At 37.9% G+C, this 6,461-nt stretch overlaps 1 protein-coding gene across 5 annotated transcripts in view; it reads left to right on the forward strand.

Annotated features, from left to right (window-relative positions):
- HECW2 (HECT, C2 and WW domain containing E3 ubiquitin protein ligase 2) overlaps positions 1 to 6,461 on the forward strand; it is a 357,760-nt gene that overhangs the window by 261,339 nt on the left and 89,960 nt on the right. The gene's annotated exons all lie outside the window — the stretch shown is intronic.

Consider the following 6,461-nt stretch of genomic DNA (forward strand, 5'->3'; position numbering starts at 1 on the left):
ATGCTCTCTGTATATTGAGTAACCAGCCTCAGTTCCCTTAGCTGTAAGAAGACTTGACATGCATGACTTGAAGGATGGAGGGGATTAAAATGACATGATATTTAAAGTATTTAATCATGCTTCACTCATTCGTTCAACAAATATTTATAGAGCACCTATGCAAAACAGATAAGCCAGCTACTTCATAGGGCTGCCATTCTCATGGAAGGAGACAGAAAATACACAAATAGCATGCCAAGTGCTGATGACTGCTGCGATTTAAAAAAATCAGGGAATGGGGTCTCAGGAATGGAGAGTTATTTTATACAGGGTGGCCGGGGAATGCCTCCCAGGTAAGGCTAGATGTGAAAAGAGACCTGAACAAAGTGAGGAGTAAACCGTATAAGGGAAAGAGCATTCAAAGCAAATGAAATGTTAAAATACTCAAGAAATGCCATTCTCCCTCAGTGTAACCTCTAGCAATAATACCACAGTAGCATATTACTTGTCCTGAGCTCAGCTTCCGGCAATCTTATCTGAGAACCTATAACCAGCCCAAATAGATGTTACGAAGAGCATGTATTTTAATGCATGGGAAGAGCCCTCAGACTCTGAATGAAACTATTGACTTGATTTCTGTAAATTTCTTTAATAAGCTTATAATTCCTAGCCCAGAGAGGATTAGAAGTCTCAAGCATGAAGTTTAGAATAGATGAAAGAGAATGGATTTGTGATTATGTCCCTGGCAGGGAAGCCTTTCCAAGACATTAGGGAAGGGGAAGCAGGGCCACCTGGCACTTCCAGTACTTTCTCCTCGCAGAGAAAGATGTCACATTGCTGGTGCTAAGTTTGGTTCAGCAGCCTGAGAGCCCAACGTTTCTAAACATTCTACTGAAGGGAAGGGCATAGATGGTCCAAGTAAAGACTTTGGGAAGTAACTGATGGTATTATACCTGGGTATAAAAGAGCAGTACCATGCCAGGAATTCAGCTCTGTTCTCAACTCTTGACAAGATTTTACCTGTGTCCTAAGGAGAGCCATGGGTCCAGGGAAAGCCCAAGTTGAGATAATGCTGCCCTGTATTTCTGCCCTGAGACTTAACTTGCTAAGTCACTTTGTACCCTTCACTAAAGGAGATCAGGAGCTTGTGTATACATAGTGGGACAGTCCCTTCCTGCCAGTCATAACTTTCCAGACCCATTTCAGGAGAGAGCTGCTTATTAATAATCCTGGACCTTGAGAAAAGTTTAAGTTCCATTTAGGACACTACTTAAGAAGAATTACGATGTATTCTTAAGAGCAAGTTCTGTTTCATAGCCTTTATAAAAGTTTCCATAGTTAAACAGAGGTAAACATTATCTCAGCTATGTGGGCAACACAGCTGTCCATTTTACTTGCTGAGGGTTTCAGACTTATTTGGGGGTTTCAACCTAAAATTGTAGGCATTGTAAAGAACCTTGAGTGTGGGCTGGTAGATAGTTGACCTCACAGTCTGCTGGTGGCTTTGCATTTTAATGCTGTTTGGCATGAAAGATAGAGAAGGACCCCCAGCCTTGTGGACAAAATGGATTATCAAACAGGCCTGAAAGCTTATCACATTAGTCTAATCTCTCTGTTTTGTGCATTAGGACTTGAATAAGATTTTTACCTAAGCTGGACATCTTAGCTGAAGCAGGTATATCTCCCTGTGAGCCTTCCCCACCCCCATCCTTCCTTTGCAAGTGACTGGTTTCCAGTGAACTAAAATAACTTAAAGGAACATTTGGGACAGGCTTGTGCTAGGTTTTTATTGGGCTGCACTGCTTTTGACTGCGTTTTAGAAATCATAGTTCTTATCCTCCAAGGTTGATAGGTTTTCTTCCAGCCTTGACATTTTAGCTCCTTTTTTAATGAATTGCTTTGCTTCTAGAACATTTAAAGGGAGTAAACTTTTTCCCTACTTCATATAACATCAAAAGCTATTAAACACTGCAACGTTATTTTCCCACAGTGATGACTGATTTTTAGAATTGACATGGAATAGGGTATCCAAATCCTAAGCTACGTGAAAGGAAATGCTTCTCAAGGGGCATATTCCCAAATTTAGCTCTTCAGACTTATGAAATCTGGTCTCTTCTCAAGTACAACATTTTCTTTTCATGTTTTATTTAGTCATTCAGCACACATTCCCATACTTCATACATGCATGCCCGTGTGATAACAATGATAAAAGCTGACACTCAGCATCAGGCAGTATGTAGCATTGACTGTGTGGTAGACCCTGTTGTAAACTCTTAGATTAGTTCCTTTCATGCTCACAGCAGCCTTGTAGATAGCTGCTGTTTTTATCCACATTTTAAAGAGGTGGAAACTAAGGCAGAGCATGGTTAAGTGAATTGACCAACGTCCCACAATTAGAAAGTGATGGAATTGGATTTGAACCCAGGCACTCCAGGTCTAGAGTCTGTGCTCTTATCCTGCCTGTCACCAGTGAGTAGGGGGGATGGATGTCTAACAATCATAATGAAGGTTGTAGAAGGTGCCATGGGAGCCTATGGTAGGATTTCCTACCACTGTCGAGGAGGTGGGGGCGTTCAGATGCGTCATTGAAGGGCAGCATAGAGTGTGAGTTGCTGTTAGCAATCTGGGCATAGGTAACCAGTCCTTTCTTGAATCCCCACATAACTTCCCTTGTATTTTTCTCATGACATCTATCCACATCTGTCTCATGCTATAGTCATTAGCATGTTTTATCTTCCCAAGCAGATGATTCCCCTTCTTGAGAGTTCTTTTATTTATTTTTAATTACCCCCTCTTCTACCCCAGTGCCTTTCACATACCAGGTTCTCAAAACAAGCTTGATATATGAATGAAACTTGTCACCTGTAGTTTTCCAATTATTAGTAATCTCTGCTTTGGACAGGTGAAGACTCCCTCCCCACTCTTTCCTCCTCCTGTGCTTTCACCAGCAATAGCTCCTAGATTTGCTCCATTTGACCTCTCTTAATGTCTTAATGCATATGTTGCCTTGAATCTTTCACAATATTGTTTAAACAAGGTGGTGATGAAGCTTGTACTGCACTTTGACAGTTATTAATTTGGGGAGAGACTTTTTTTCTAATTAATTAAGGCCAAGGACTTAAACTGGGTGCAATTTCACAGAATTCTAGATCTGGTGTGCTCTTTTTGGAAGTTCTAAGGTAAACTCTGTCCTTGGCTCACATAAAAGAATAGAAATAAAATATTTCTAATTAACTATTAATTAAAGAATAAGAACAATATCAGGCTTTCTAGGTAAGATAATGATCATGACAATGACACTGATGATAACGATGATACCTGCATTTTTAAAACTCATACCATGTGCCAGGCACTGTACAAGGTACTTTCCCATGGATTATCTTATTTATACTTGCTGGCAATTTATGAGGTGGGTTTTATTATTATCCACATTTTTCTGAAATTTAGAGATGTTGAATAATGTATGCAAGCAAGTGAGGAATCCGAGATTCAAACATTATCACCACTTTTCTCTACTGGGAGGGATTTTCTTTGGAAATGAGAGTCCTTTGTCATCTGATGGAGAAAGAGTTCCAGGCCAGATGCTGGGGTTACTAGTATTCTTCAAGACTGAGACATATATGTATGTCTTGATTAGATCACAGGTGATCTAGCAGAGGGTACACCACCAGAGACACATACATGGCTTCATGCTTAAATACCATAGAGTTCTTTTTTTTTTTTTAAGATTTTATTTATTTATTTGTCAGAAAGAGAGCACAAGCAAGGGGAGCTGCAGGCAGAGGGAGAAGCAGGTTTCCTGCTGAGCAAGGAGCCCAATGTGGGACTTGATCTCAGGACCCTGAGATCATGACCTGAGCTGAAGGCAGACGCTTAGTCGACTGAGCCACCCAGGCATCCCATAGAGTTCTTACGCTAAGGGTACATAGAATATTGAAATATACTACTAATAGTGGCTTATTAGATGCCAGGCTCTATGTTAGGAATATGATATTAGCTCATTTAACTTTCACAATAACCCCATGGGATAGGTTTTACTATAGATGAAGAAACTAAGGCTCAAAGAGATTAGGTGTGCAAGTAAACTCTTGGATACAAACCCACGTCTTTCTATATCCAAGGCCTGTAATGGTTTTTCTATACAAGATTAGTCTAGCCCTCATTGGCCACTAACCACCTGACTAACTTGAAATATGTCATTTAGATTTACTGGATCTGAGTTTCCTTATCTCTACATACGAATAGGTTGATCATCTTTTCATGTGCTTATTGGTCATTTGTATATCTTCTTTGGAAAAATATGTATTCAGATTCTTTGCCCATTTTGTAATTGGATTATTTGTCTTTGTATTATTGAATTGTGAGAGTTCTTTAAACAGTATATTCTGAATACTAGTACCTTATCAGATATATGCTTTGCAAATATTTTCTCCTGTTCTATGAGTTGTCTTGACGGTATTGTTTACAGCACAAAATTTTAAATTTTTTGATGTAGTCATTTATTTGTATTTTTTGTTGTCGCTTGTGCTTTTGGTGACATATCTAAGAAAATGTTACCTAACCCAAGATCACAAAAATTGACTCCTGTGTTTTCGTCTAAGAGTTTTATAGTTTTAGCTCTCATTTAGATCTAGGATCTATTTTGAGTTAATTTTTTTGTATGGTGTTAGGTAGAGGATTCAATTTCATTTTTTTGCCTGTGGACATCCAGGTCCTTGCACCATTTGTAGAAGACTATTCTTTTTCATTGATATCATTAGTTGTTAGGAAAGTGAAAATCAAAACTACAATGAGACTACTACAGACCCATTTAATTGGCCACAAAAAAAGTCTAGAAAATAATAAATGTTGGCAAGAATGGGTAGAATTGGAACCCTCCTATATTGCTGGTGGGAATGTACAACCACTTTGGAAACAATTTCACAGTTTATAAAAAAAAAAATGTTGTGCAAAGAGTTGCCACACAATCCAGCAATTCCACAGCTATGTATATACCCAAGAGAAAAGAAAATACACTTCCTCAAAAAACTTGCACACTAGTGTTTCATAGTAGCATTATTTGTAATAGTCAAAGGGTGGAAACAACCCACATGTTCATCAACTGATAAAGGGATAAACAAATGTGCTAGATCCATACAATGGAATATTATTTGACAATTCAAAGGAATGAAGGACTGATACAACATGGATGAGCCTTGAAAATGTTTGCTAAGTGTTTTGCTAATCACAAAAGATCACATACTGTATGATTCCATTTGTATGAAATGACCAGAATAGGCAAATTTATAGAGATAGAAAGTAGATTGGTGGTTTCCTGGGGTTGGAGGTGGGATGGGGAATGAATGCTAATGGATATGTGGGGTTTCTTTTACGGGGAGAAAATGTTCTAAGATTATGGTGATGGTTGTGCAACCAAGTGTATATACTAAAAAACGGTGAGTAGTACACTTCAAATGTATGAATTAATTGTATGTATCTGAATTTTATTTCAGAAAGCTATTTAAAAATAGGTTGGGTCAGAGACAGGCCAAGATTTCCTTTTTAACTAATAGATTCTATAAATCCTTGATTCTTCAATTTTGAAGTTTAGACAATATGGTTTGAGACTGGATTTGACATCAAATATGTAATGTGCTTCTTTCTGCTAATTACATTTGGAAGGATCTCTTGTTCAAAATTCTACAGTTGTTTTAATCAGTATTTTGTTCCATTATTTGATTTCCTTAATTATTTTGATTCTGTAATGGTGGGATTGGCAACTAAGCCAAGTTTTATGCAGGATCATCCTTATGAAACTGTGATCAACATCTGTATTTATTTGTTGGATTTAAGGCCTAGGATTTTCACCTAACATATAGGACACATTTTGACTTGTCTCATTTTGAAATGAAGCAAAGAAAGTGGGCCAGTATAAAAAAAATTCTGCTTGCTTCTTATTGTAATAATTCTTTTTTTTTTTTTTAAAGATTTTATTTATTTGACAGAGAGAAACACAGCAAGAGAGGGAATACAAGCAGAGGGAGGGGGAGAGGGAGAAGCAGGCTTCCCGCAGAGCAGGGAGCCCGACGCGGGACTCGATCCCAGGACCCTGGGATCATGACCTGAGCCGAAGGCAGACGCTTAACGACTGAGCCACCCAGGCGCCCCTTATTGTAATAATTCTTAAATTTTTGTACATTCTCAGGAGTGTGAAAAGCAAGGATAATTTGGGATCTGGATACAGTGTTAATATAAATGTTTTATATTTTTGCAAGAAATATGCATCAATAGTATTAAAATGTGACTTGTTTAAAATGCTTCTAGTTCTTGGCTAGGTTTGGTCATTAGTGTGTGCTCATAGGGATAATATATCTGGAAGACAAATACACACTTTAATAAGGAAAACCAAATGTTATTTAACCTAGGAACATTTCTTTTCTTCTTTCTTTTTTTCTTTTTCTTTCTTTCTTTCTTTCTTTCTTTCTTTCTTTCTTTCTTTCTTT

This window comes from Mirounga leonina, unplaced genomic scaffold (assembly GCF_011800145.1).
Source record: "Mirounga leonina isolate KUSES-001 unplaced genomic scaffold, KU_Mleo_1.0 Mir_151, whole genome shotgun sequence".
Classification (NCBI taxonomy): domain Eukaryota; kingdom Metazoa; phylum Chordata; class Mammalia; order Carnivora; family Phocidae; genus Mirounga; species Mirounga leonina.